General features: G+C 36.7%; 1 pseudogene; it reads left to right on the forward strand.

The window, feature by feature from the left end:
• Window positions 1-12,477: 12,477 nt before the first annotated feature.
• LOC137721833 (L10-interacting MYB domain-containing protein-like) lies at window positions 12,478-13,601 on the forward strand (annotated as a pseudogene).
• Window positions 13,602-13,865: the final 264 nt, after the last annotated feature.

Below are 13,865 nucleotides of genomic sequence, written 5' to 3' on the forward strand. Positions count from 1 at the left end.
TGATGGGGACGATGAAGCTCCAACTTTTGTGAGTTATGAGAAGCTCTTCAAAGTATGCATTTATTGCAAGAGGCATACTGTTGACGCATACGGTTGTGATGAGGAAGATGACGATGTAAGTTGGTTTATGATTAATAGATTGTTTGATGATGAGCCGAAGGTGGTTTCGGAAGAAGTTAAAGATGATTGTGGCAGACCTGAAAAAGGATGTAATGCTTTACTTCCCCAACCAGAGAGTGGTGAGGAAGAAGTTTCTGGGGAGGAGTTAAGGGTCAGTGTGCACAAAGGGAAGATGCATGTCGTTAGGGAGCTTCGTTTGATAAAAAATAAAAAAATAAAAAAATAAGATGTTTTGGCTGAAGTTGATAAGGCCACCCACTGCATCTGTGAGAATAACTAACTTTGGAAGTTGATGTGGAATTGTAGTGTCTTGGTTTATATATATATTATATCTTGGTGGGCAATGTAATTTTCAGTTTTTGAACTCAATACCGTTATTCTTTAATATATGTTCGTATTTTCATCGCTATATGCATGTGAGTGGTCGTGAATTAAATGTCACTTAAAGCATCCCCCTTCATATACAAATTGACTTTATTAACCCGTAAATAATTACCAATGTACATCATCCCTAACTTAATTAATCACAAAATGTAACAATAAATGGCAAAGTTGTCCAGCAACACGAATCAACGCTACAAAAATTCTTTCTACCTAACATTGTTCATCAAACCACTCATTTAGACATTATGACGCCATACAACATGTCAATGACCATCCTCAACCGAAATACAAGGACAACTAAATGCGTAATGACATCCAAAGGAAGCCCGGAAATCAACAATTCAATCACTTTCAGAGTTACAACACTAAAATCCCTTTGTGGCAGACAATAAGTAAACAACTTGCAGTCACATTTCAATCACAATTCAATAACAATTAACTAAATTAACAAGACTCACTAACAAATGCATAAACATTCAACTCACCCATTATCTTGTGGGGACCTTGGACTTACCATAATTGGCCAAGGTCATTCCTTCCCTTGCCAGGACAACCTTCTCAATATATCTAGCAACACGTACGCAAAAGGAGTCAATTTGACATTCGCTTGGCTTTCATGGGTTGTCGTCTTTAATGAGTCATACACAATTATGCTTCCATGGATTAGATTCATCTCGATGGCAACCCAATGGTTTGAAAGTTTCAGGGGCATGAACACCTTATCCACCACCTTTAGCCATGATACACCAAACTCCAATCCCACCCTTTCAATGTTTTCAAAAGGACAGGTTCAAATCCTTTAAACGCATTGCCTTTCCTACGTCTAGTTGCTCGTTTGCATGTCTTCACCTTATGGCATTGTGTACAATAGTTTTATCCACATTTGGAAAACATATAACAGCCCTCATCAATGTTAAATCAAGCAACATGTAGCACACTTCATAAAAAATTTTCAAAAATAGTTGAGCAATTAAGTTGGATACATTACCAGGAAATAGTCAGTTGTGTTGATCGTCAACATTGGCAGCACCATTCAAAGCTCATCTTTGTGCTTCCTCAACAGAAACAGCCGTAAGTGAATGTGTTGCCAAACATAAATTTCAATTTAAACATTCACACTAATGCAATCCTACACATTTCAATTAGTCTATAACAATTACGGTTTAGTCATTTACATTGATGGTCAGCCAACCTTCCAAATGAAGTAGCCGCCTCTAGAAATTGGTGTCTCCTGCCATCGGTATCTCCAACGGGGCAACCAAACTAACAATATAACAAGACACATTAACAACCATCATTGTACTCAATTACTTAATGTTTTCATGGATAAAGAAAATCCAAACTTAAATGCATAACTTATTGCATGTCATTCTCTTTACCATCTTCGTAATCATCTGATAATGATTCTTCAACCAAACCAACAATCTCCAGACATACATCTAATAGGTTGTCTGATTCGACAGTCCCTAAAACCATCTTAAAACCCTCTTCCTCATCTGCTCCTATAAGATCCTTTCCTCTTGATCCCTCTTCATTCTCCAATTGGGAAAATGTTTCGTATGCCCACACCTGCATATACATTGAATTAGTACTCAATCACAGTAATTAATAAATATTAGTACTCAATCAAAGCAACACATAGTACCTAAAAAACATAACTAAACCCTTGGCAACCCCATCCTAATCTTTGCTTCCTCTTACTTCCCATGCCTTCTTCTTCTTCCTCTTCATCTCCCTTTACATCACCATCCACTCTTCCTTTCCCTCACCTATTAGCAGCAAAAGAAAGCTTGCCTTGAAGTTGTTCAAAGGACCCCATGAATAACTGTTGAACTTATCCATGTCCTCCATGAGGTGGAAGTAGTCTAGGTTATAGCCACATTACTTTTCGCCCTATCAAGATCGCCTCGACAAAGTATACAACCCCATCTTCAACACAACATCCTTATTTTTGCATTCTTTAAAAGCCCTCTCAAGCTCGCCATAAGTCACCAAAATCTTTTTCCTCCATTTCTTGGGGGCTATCTTTACTTTATCTTTCCTTTTGCCCTTCTAACCTTGTTACTTTCTCCAACAAAACAAAATTTCTCAGGAAAATACTTAATCAACAGCCTAATGTCGAAATGTTCAACCTCTATATCATAAGGTTTGTCACAACGAAGCCCCATAATGAGGCAAAAGTCCTTCGTGAACCGAGTCACTTCATAGTCTATTAAATATGTGATTTCCTCTAGGTCTTTCATCCCTTGATGAGCCACTCTACGGAGCAACAATTCATGCACCAATTAGCCACTAAAGGATGGTTTATGGAGATGCTCTTAGTGTGAAATCCTGTTCCTGGATTTCACTATTATAATCTACATATGTGTATTACTGAGATTTTATATTATTTTTCGAGAATTTTTATTAATTTATTTGAATTTAGATTTGAATTTAACTAGTTACGAAGTTTGAAGTTTGGAAATTAATTATCTAAAATCTGTAGACCTTTCGAGGTCACAATTTATATTTTGAAATAGAAGTCGATCTCACGAATGCGTAGATGTAGACCGTTCGTGAAACTGAGTTATAACGAAAAAGTTATTAACGTTTAAATTTAGGGACAGTTTGTAATTTTGGCCCTCATCTTGAAGGCTCCAGATTTGTTGGAGCTTTGATCAGGTGCCATGTGTGTGGCTGTGATGAAAAGGAAAGGAAGGGAAATGAGGGAGAGAGAGGGCACGAGATCAGCGGCCCGTTTCCCTTTGCCAACCAGACCCGGTTTTGCTCATTTTATCCAACGGTTTTACTGGCGAACCATGTCACTCCACCACCTGCAACCTCTTCCACAACCTCCTCTCTACCATTCCCCCCCCCCCAAGATCGAAAGGATTTAGTTCCAAATTCGCGATGAACTTCACCGGAGCACTGGAGGTACTCGACGGTGATTTTGCTATTTCGGCGAGTTGCACCACCCACCACCATCCTTAATCAACTCCCTTTAGACCCAAGAACAAGACCCAACTAGTTGTAGGGGCGTCGGAACACAGAGTAAGGAGAATCGAAGCTCACCTATTCTAGGGTTTCCGAAGGGTGCGGCCTAATTTGGGACCTTTCCTAGCCAAATTGGACTTGGCCACATGTATGAAACTTGCTCCACTCATTAAGATCTACATGCCTGTAAAATTTGATAATTTTGGAAATAGTTGAATTTTCCGGCAAGGCGGGGCGGTGCATGGGCTGAGGCATCCCCTGACCTTCCTAGGCTAAATTTAATACCCCAATTCCATATGTGAAGTCCGATTGATGAAATCTCATCGTTTGAGCATAGTTTTGATAGAGACCACCATTTGATCATTATATGAATTGATAATCCAACCGTGTGATCAACACCAAACTTTAGTGCATTATAGTATGTAATATTTGAGGATATTAGGAACTGATGGATCGGGAATTTGATGTACGGATCTTCCTGGATTGGTTTTCTAAGTTTGTAAAACTAAACGTTGGCTGCCATGTAATTTTAGCGATTGATGGAAATCCAACCGCTGGATCGTTCCAAAATTTTAAGAGATTGTTCTAGAAGATTAAAGAGACTCTTGGGAAGTTATGAATCAGAAATTTTATAGGCAAATCATCCGGATTAGGTTACTAGGGTTGTGGACCCTACCCTCGACCTTTATTGACGGTTGACTTTTTAGTCAACTAGCCCAAATTATTCTAGCGTGTCATTTATCTTAAAGTGTTGTTGAGATTGCATAGAGCTTAATGGGCTCATCCTGATGATGTGCGTTTGGATTTATGGACTAGTGGCACCATATTGAGTTATACTTGTTTATTAAATGTGATTTCTATTGAATTGTTATTTTTATTTTTAGCCATCGATCTATGCTTATTAATTGTGATTCGACTGCAGCTTGGAAATGTTTATGAAATGTGGTTTGAATTGTATGATTGGTATGATTTGTATGATTATTTTTATGACGATGTGAACCTAGAATCTTATTAGAAGTATTAGGTAGAACTTTTATGCTTGTAAGACAAGATAGTTAGTGGTCATGAGAAGTTGATAGTGCAGGTGCCTACGTTGTAAATCATAGGGATTGAGGTAGGGGTAGATTGTGAGTTAAATTGATTACACCAGGTAGTAGTGGTACTTGGATGGTCCTGCTTGGTATATCCACGATAGGGGACCACACGTTAGACTATGTATATGGTTATGCTTGGTTTATCCATAATAGGGGACCATATGCATTATAGGGGTGATCATTCTTGGTATATCCGCGATAGGTGGTTACTACCTAGAGATATAGGATACAGTCCTACTTGGTATATCCGCAATGGGGGACTGGTAGGAGTGATCATGCTTGGTATATCTATGATGGGTGATCACTGTCAGCACATTTAAATCATGCTTATGGTTCTGCTTGGTACATCCGCAATGGGGGACCATATGCATACTAGGGGTGATGATGATTAGTTGTACTTGGTACATTTCGATAGGTAACCTTATTTTAGTTGAATTCCGTTGATGGGTCTGTAACTCCTACTCTTGCTCATTTCCATAAGGTTAGTCCGGCCTTAGATTCAAGTGAATAGTAATTGCTCATAGTAGGCATCATGTTTATAAATTAGATTTACCATGTTATTATTTATAATCTAAATGGGGAATTGTATAGACTTCTTTTATTAAATTTTTTGAGGTGATACATGATCTTGTTGATTGATTAATGTAATTAAATATTAATATCTTGCCTCCTTGATTCATGGAATTGGTTAATTGAAGTGATTGTGGAGGAAAATATTGTGCTTTGTTGATCCTTAGATATGTTACATGCTTTGGATTGCAATATTATGTTGAAAACATAATGATTTTATGATGGATGGAATGGAAATCTTGAATGTCATATGGGTGTGTAGCTCGAATCAATTAACTCATGCTTGTCAAGTCCAAATAATTGATTGAGGAATGATACGCCTTCCTATTAAAACGTATTGGGATAAGTGTCGGAGTTTAGTGAATGACAAACTACGAATGGCTTGATCCCTATTTAGGGTACGTAGGTAGTCTAACGAGGATGTTAGATGTAGCCATAAAGTATATGAAAAATCATTACGCAGTTGGATCTCGAGTTGTGCTTTGCCCATATCCTGGAGGCGGGATATGTTGGAGATGTGGGTATATAGTGACGTCACGTGTCGATCCTGGACGTATGTCGGGATCAGAGTGTGACACTAAGTGTGCAAAACATGATGCCCTAAAGGCAGCCAGCTGTGTGTCATTAAACTTTTGACGCATGACTCCTAGCACATGACTTGCTTGAGAAAGGTTCTTCCCCTATACAATTCTTCCTCTTTTATTGCTAGTTGAACCCCTTGAATTGCCATCTCCTGTACACATAACAATACAAGCATTCAACACAACCAAATTCAACAATATATAAGCTTAACAAAACCTGTCAACAAGTTTTCATAACAATACATATACTGTGAACAGAACTTCATAACTTAAGCAATATCAAGATAATTGATAAAATTAAAAAATATTTCAACAAAAATCAATACCAACTCAAGAATATAACTTCAACAAAACAATAGTTAACAACCTAGCCCTTATACACAACCTGTCAACAACATTTCATAAACCCACATCACAAATTTCCCAAATATTCCACAAATATCCACCAATTTCAACTAATTTCAACATGCATAATTAACATTAAACACTAAATTAATTAATCAAATTTACATAAACAACATAATTTATTTTTAGGGTTCCAAATTTCCAAACTAACCAAATTTCAAATTTACTTTGGGGAATGATGTATGACGTTGAGTATTGGGAAAGTAAAGACTGTGAACCCAACTCGAATCAAGCAAGCACCACGTCCGTTCTGTGGAACCAACTGGACACCCTCGAACCAAAATTGCCTGATTTTCTAAACTTCTGCGTGGAACTGCAGTGAGGTCAGTGACGACAAGCACAACACAAGTACCAATGGGTTTCGAATGACAAGGAAATTTTCGAATGGGAACGAAGTTTTCAATAGGTAGGAATTTCAAATGGCTTGCAGGAGATAAGAGTTTTGCTTTAAGTTAATTGTTGGTGAGAGAGGTGAGGCGAGATTTATACGACACACAAATTAAACCCTATTTGTGACAATTGTAGTAATGATGTAAGTAGGGATCGTTCTAACCGGGGATTAACTAGGGGTGCTAATCTTCTTTGAATTGACTCAAAAACATAAAAACTAAACGTAAAGACTCTTAACAAGACTACTATGACTCAGAACAGCTTTGAAACACTCAAATTGCCTAAAACAATCAAATTGACTCAAAGAGAAACTAGAACTTGATTTGGACGAATTTAAAAGTGTTTATGACTCTAAATGCTTAAAGACACAAAAATAAAAACAAATACGAATTATTACGACTCAACAGAATATGGGGGGAATGTGTTTGGACGAGATTAAATTAAATGGACAGATTATAATTAAAACAGATTGTAAAACAAATTGTGATGAATTAATGGATGATGGAATAGCCAAGGGGTTCTTCTCCACACATGTTACACTTGCATACAAGATGATTTTCAGTTGGTCTTTCGATAAATTATGAAACTCAACACCCCGAGTTAATTAGGTCCGCTTAAATTAACCGTCAAGTTTTCCTTAAGTTAATGAATTGGATGGGTTTGCGCAACGCAATTCACAACATTCTCCAAAAGTCCTTTACGTGAAAAGCACAATAAAGATACAATCAAAGATCATTAAGCATTATGAAAACTATAAGTGTTGACGAGGCCTTCGTTACTATGATGAGCATGAAACTAGTGCCAAGAATTCATTTAACGCGATTGTTTATAAGCAACCTCCACTACTTGTGAATATAAGTTCATAACTATTAGGTGAAACTCACTTATATTCTAGCGTCATATTCATGCATGAAAATTAAGCGTGCACTCTCAATAAACATACATAAATAAGTTATCAATCAAACGGTTAAACAAATTGAATCCACAACTTATGAAATTCCAACCAAAGGTAATCAATTCATATTGCAAGCATAAACATGGTTTCGAATCACCCCCTAGCTAAAGGGGGTTTAGTTCCTCATACGTACAAGACAAAGAAAATTGAAATTAAACATTAAAATCAAAGAAACACCTAAACATTCCAACAACTCAAACTTGAATTGTATGAACGTTTAGGCCCTCTTCTCTTCCTCTTCGTTGCGGCACAAGGTCTAAGGATAGGTTTTGGGGAGATGAGGAGTGGTTGGAGTGGCTGCAATGAAGAGAAAATATGCAGAAAATGGAAGGGATATGCACGGCAAGAATGGGGGATTTTGTGTTGGTGTGTTGTGTGATTGTTTTGTGGTGAATGGAATGGTTTGTATGAATGCATTGCATGGTTTTATAGGGAGAGAATGGATGGGAGAGCATGTGAATGGCAGCTAGGAATGATTAAAGAAGGGAATGCATGTGGAATGACAACTAGGTTGGTTGGTGGAAAGCTAAAAATGCAAATGGGAATGCTGGAAATGCAAGGGATGCACGGCAAGGTGTGTTTGTGATGCATGTGGCTGAATTGTTTGTTGGGAAAGCTTGTGAGTGAATGATTAAAGATGCATGTGGATGAATTATAGAATGGGAAAGCATGTGATTGACAACTAGGGTGAATGGTGGCTGCAATGATGAAGTGGGATGGCTGAAATTAGATGGAAAGCCACGACAATGGGATGTGTTTTGTGGAATTGCAAGGTAGGGTGAATGATGATGAATGCATGTGGATTAAAGAAGAATATGGAAGTGAATAAATTAGAATAGGGCTGCAAGGTTAAAGGGCTAGGGTTTAAGTACATAGAATGGGCCTAAAATAGGGTGGTTTGCATGGCAAGGGAAGGGAAATATGGTTTAAGCCCATGGCAAGGTTGTGTAATTGGGTTAGGGCCATTGTTTTGTGTCCTCAAGTGCATACAAGGCCTTCAATTTCATCCAACACTTTGGCTCCAAGCATAAGCTATCCATCCTTAGCCCAATAGTGCTCCAAAAGACCCAAAATGCACTTCTTTGCTCCTTTAGCCCTTAGAACCTGAAAACATACGAAAATAACTTAAAAGACTTAAAGAACTAAGAAATAACAACGTAAATGCACAAGAACAAGCCAACTAAGGGCCTGTTTGGGATTGAGGTGATTAAAAAAAAAACTACTATGAAAAAAAGCTATGAAAATTTTTGGTGTTTGGTAAACTTTGAAAAACAACTTTGTTTCAAAGTTGAGGGTGAAAAAAAGCCCAAAACCAGGAGATGACAAGAAGCTGCAATTTGCAGCTTCCAAAAGCAGCTTATTTTCACCCACACACGGGTGAACAGTGTACATGTTTAATGAAATATGAATAACCCAAAACTGCCCTCCCTTTCCCTTCACCTACGCTCTAACCTTTCCAGAGCTCTCTCGCACGCTCTTCAGCTCAGAGCTCTCTCGCATTACCCGAACCAGAGCGATCTCTCTCGTTCTCTCGTTCCAAAAACTAGCGAACTTGTTCTCTCGTTCTCCAGGTTTCTCCAGGTAAGCTTCTCATTTATTTGTTTGGATTTTTCAAATTAGGGATGGGGAGATTAGGGAAAGAGGGGTGGGAAGAGCAAAGGGATGAGGGTATGGGTGTCGGGAAAAACAATTGGGGATGGAGGGTGGGGAAAAATTAATTGGGGAAGGTGATATGGTTTGTGGAAAAAATTAATTGGGAAAAAATTAATTGGGGAAAAAATTAGGGTTTGTGGAGGAAACAAAAAAAAATTGAGAGAGAAGTTTGATTACTTGTGATATTTGTGATATTTGATTATTTGTGATATTTGATTTGTGATATTTGATTCTTTGGCGGAGATTGTAAGACATGTGTTAATTATTTGTGATATTTGATTTGTTTCTGTCCATTGTTCCATGATTGCTTGGTTTCTGGTTTTTCTCAGTGTGTTCTCATGCTGTCTGCATTATCTTTTTTGTGGTACGGTCTAAATTCTGAGTAGAGTTTCCTACTTTCAGTAGTTTGTGCACTCCTGAAGGCCGTCTTTTGGTGCAATCAGATTTTAATAAACAAAGTGAACAACATAATGCTAATTGAAAAAAAAAAACATGAAAACAAGAAAGAAAGGAACGGATTTAATCTAACCTGGTAACGTTTCAGGTAATGCTATTACTGTTAAAAGTATGGTCATACTGTTAAAAGTATGATCACAAGGCTTCACACATTCTGACTTGTTAGCTAATGCATTGTTAGCTCATTAATTAACAGTTTAATCTTTTGGGGTTCATTGGTTGTCTATTATTGACCAAAATGGATGCCATTGGAGGAAGTTTAGTAGTAAGAGGATGCAGAGCAATAAGTGTTTTTTGTTTTGAGAGACAAACTAGCTGATACGATGATGGGTATCACGTGTTGGCATTGCTTGTACAAAGATTGAACTTAATTTTAGGTACATTTAGAGCTGCAATATTATACCCCCATGATGTTTGGGTTTATTATCCCTGTTTCAAGATGTTTTTAGTTCTACATATTGGGAGTCGATGATGAAATTTTGGTTTAAACATGGTATTGGATGACAAAAGTGCACCGAGAGATAGGAAGCAATCTGGGTAAGGAGAAGGTAGATTCTGATGATTTATCTTTGTCAATTTAGTCTCTGAACACATATAATCGGACCTTAGTGATGGGTCCAGCCAATTATTAATCATGGCACCTTATACTCATGGACTCTTTTTTTTTTTTTTTTTTTTTTTTTTTTTTTTTTTTTTTTGGAGTTGTAGTTTGGTTGCATGAATGATTTAACAACTTTTTGAGCTATTGAAGATTCATGTGGTTCATGTTGATGTTACAGTTAGGTTTGGCCACATATTTTAGAATATATAAATATATGAGTTTGATTCAATAAGAAGGAAGAAATACCAAGGATGAAGAGCAACATTAAGTTGTCATGAGTTTGAAAGAATTAGTAGAATTACTTCGATAAGGCATGGCATCCACCACGTGGGATAAGGCTTGGTTGTTGTATATGATAAACAAATAATTTTCAAAACGAGAAACAGGTATTGGTGCAGTAATACCTCTGGCTCCAGCATGAATCTAATAGCACTGTACATCGTAAAATAGTGCAATTAGATATCCAACAAAAAAATTACAATGGTGAACGATAAAGCATCCATTCTCCCAGAAATAAATGATTTTAGAATGACCACACTGACTGAAAAGAACATTACCCCAGCTCTCAATCCTGTAGCCGTAGTCCCAGCACCACCATGATGAACCTGCATATTTACAATAGTACAGCTTTTAAAAACATGCAGTAAAAATCAATATCCACAACTGTGAACCAAAACTGTGATGTAATCTTTTGTATGTATATGTATGTATATGTATGTATATGTATATGTATGTATATGTATGTATATGTATGTATGATTTCGCCAATCTGGGAGTGTGGGATGTTAAATAGGCCGCAGTTCGAATTCTCAAATGTCAAACTGCATTATTATGCTCACATTCCTTCATTGTTGTTCTTGTTGTTTCTTTTACTCATTGTATTTTTAAAGTTCTTTCGGAGGGATAAGTTAAAGGATTCAAGTTAATGCTCTCGTCGATGAGGTTTAAGAGTAATGCTTTATTTTCTGTAGGTTCAATGTGGTTTAGGTCGAACTGGGTATCTCTGGGCTCATGAGGCTTGTGATGTATATGTATGTATATGTATGTATATGTATTACAAACTATAATCTCTTGTATTACAAACTGTGAACCCAAACTGTGATAATTTGGGATGAGATGAAGGAAAATAGGGTTGTGGGATTGAAAGCAATATTGCAGAAGTCTGTGATGTAATCTTGTATGTATATGTATCAAACTGTATATATATATCAAACTGTATATCTATGTATTACAAACTGTAATCCCTTGAGGTTTTTGGACTTGTATGTATATGTATCAAACTGTATATATATTACAAACTGCACCGAAGTCTGTGATGTAATCTTTTGTATGCATATGTATGTATATGTATGTATATGTATTACAAACTGTTTCCACTTCAAACGCTGTCCCCAAACGCTGTCCCCAAACACTGTCCCCAAACGCTGTCCCCTTAACTGTTTCCACTTCAAACAGGTATTGGACTCGGGACTACATAAAAGTCAATTTTTTGTCAAATTATGTACCACATTAGTATATATATGTGTGTATACGATTACCATAATTAAAACTTTAATATTTAATCACGATATTGAATTTGTCGGTACAAGTGACCAAGAAAATTGGCGGTTCCAACTCAATCAGAAAACTATAGTAGAAAGGAATGTGTCCAAAGAAGAATGTAGCTGGTATCAAGGTCCAAAGAAAGAAAATACTACATTAATATTAGGTATTAAATTAAGTACTATCACATCATCTGATATGATTGAAAATGATGTGAATCCGTTGATTGGGTGGAGGTCTTGGGGCAGATCCTCGACGATCCATTTGGTTTTGTTACATGCCACGGTCATCTTTGCTTCATCGTTTTGACCTTTCTCCTTTTATATAGGGTTAGTAAAGTGTTATCGTCATAAATATTGCTACCAACAAGGCAAGGATAAAAAGAAGTGTTCCATACGTAAGCCCTTTCTTTTTACCAATTATAAATAAGAATTAGAATTTTGTGATGAAAAGTAAACAAGAGTTAAACTTGACATTGACAAAATTCCAAGCTAAATACAAATAAATAGGATCCAAGATAAGAAGATATTTATTGGTTATTTCTTGATATATTTATATATATATATATATGTGTGTATTTATATGTATGTATATATACAAACTGTGAACCCAATTTGTGATGTAATGAATTTGTAGTTGTATGTGGATCATTTATCGGTTATTTCTTGGTTATATTACAATATCATTTGTTCGTGTTTTAATATATATATATATATATATATATGTATATATACAAATCAGTAGTTGGTATCGATGGCAAAGAAGAGGGCATCTTCGTCAAATCCTGTAGCTACATGGAATGCGCACAATATATCAATATTTTGTGATCTTTGCATCAAGGAGGTTGAGGCCGGACATCGTCCGGGCACTCACTTTGACAAAGAAGGATATGCAAATATTAGAGCTAACTTCAAGGCAGAGACAGGGCATGATTATAAAAAAAAAGCAACTGAAAAATAAGTGGGATGCACTTAAAAATGAGTGGAAGTTGTGGAAAGAATTAGTTGGTAAAGAAACTGGCCTAGGGTGGAATTCAAGCAAGGGTACCGTTGATGCCTCTGAGGAGTGGTGGAACAATAAAATTCAGGTTTGTGTATTTATCTTTTAATATGTATTATGATATCATGCAATATGTATTAACCATATTCTTTCTTACTTGTAGATAAACAAAGAATATGGAAAGTTGCGAAAAAAAGGCATTAGTCCTGAGATGGAGGACAAATTAGATAGGATGTTCTTGAGTACAATTGCTACCGGTGAACATGCCTGGGCACCTTCATCTGGAGTACTACCACCAGAGTAAAGAGAGGAATCTGTAGGACAAATTGATTCATATGATAAGGAAGAAACTGAGACTATGCAGGATCTAAGGCAAGCAAGTAGGAAGGGAAAAAAAAGAGCGGCTAACCAAGGAGAATTGCAAAAGAAGAAGATTGATAAGAAAGGGAAAAAAATTGGAGGTGCTGCAAAACTTTGTGGTCAAATTGACCGTCTTGTTGAAGCTTATGAAACTAGGAGTTCTGCAAACTCATTGATGAGGTCGCTGCATATAGGTAGTAGTATTCCGGAAGTGTTAGCGGTTGTTGCACAATTGCCTGGTTGTGAGCCACCTAGCGAGTTATGGTTGTTTGCTACATGTTTATTTTGTTCTGCAGAGAAGCGAGAGGTGTTTACTACGATACAAGATCCTGAAGTCCAGCTGACTTGGTTGAAATATATGTTCAACAAAGAACAATAAGAAGCTATAACTATGAATTAGAACTTTGTGTAGTTTGTACTTTGCATTAAGACTATGTGTTGAATGTGGCTTGTATTTTGTGTTTATTGAATGTTGGATTATGATTTCTTGTTAAACGTTGGATTGACTTGTTCTTGAATGTCGGATTATGACTTCTTAGTGATTGTTAGATTATGACTTGTGGAATGTTGAATTATGTGTTAGGTTACAGGTATATTCAATATGAACACCTCTAATGATGATGTTGAGGAGTTGGAGGATGGTCTAATTATATGCGCTGTAGCGAGAGTTGTTGAAACATATTATTTAAAATATGTCCACAAAACTCCATGTATGAATTCTTCCCATACAGGTAATATTTGGTTGATGGAAGTACTGCAAGGAAATGATGTGTGATGCTATA

This window comes from Pyrus communis, chromosome 9, assembly GCF_041283825.1.
Source record: "Pyrus communis isolate YQ-2024b chromosome 9, ASM4128382v1, whole genome shotgun sequence".
NCBI lineage: Eukaryota > Viridiplantae > Streptophyta > Magnoliopsida > Rosales > Rosaceae > Pyrus > Pyrus communis.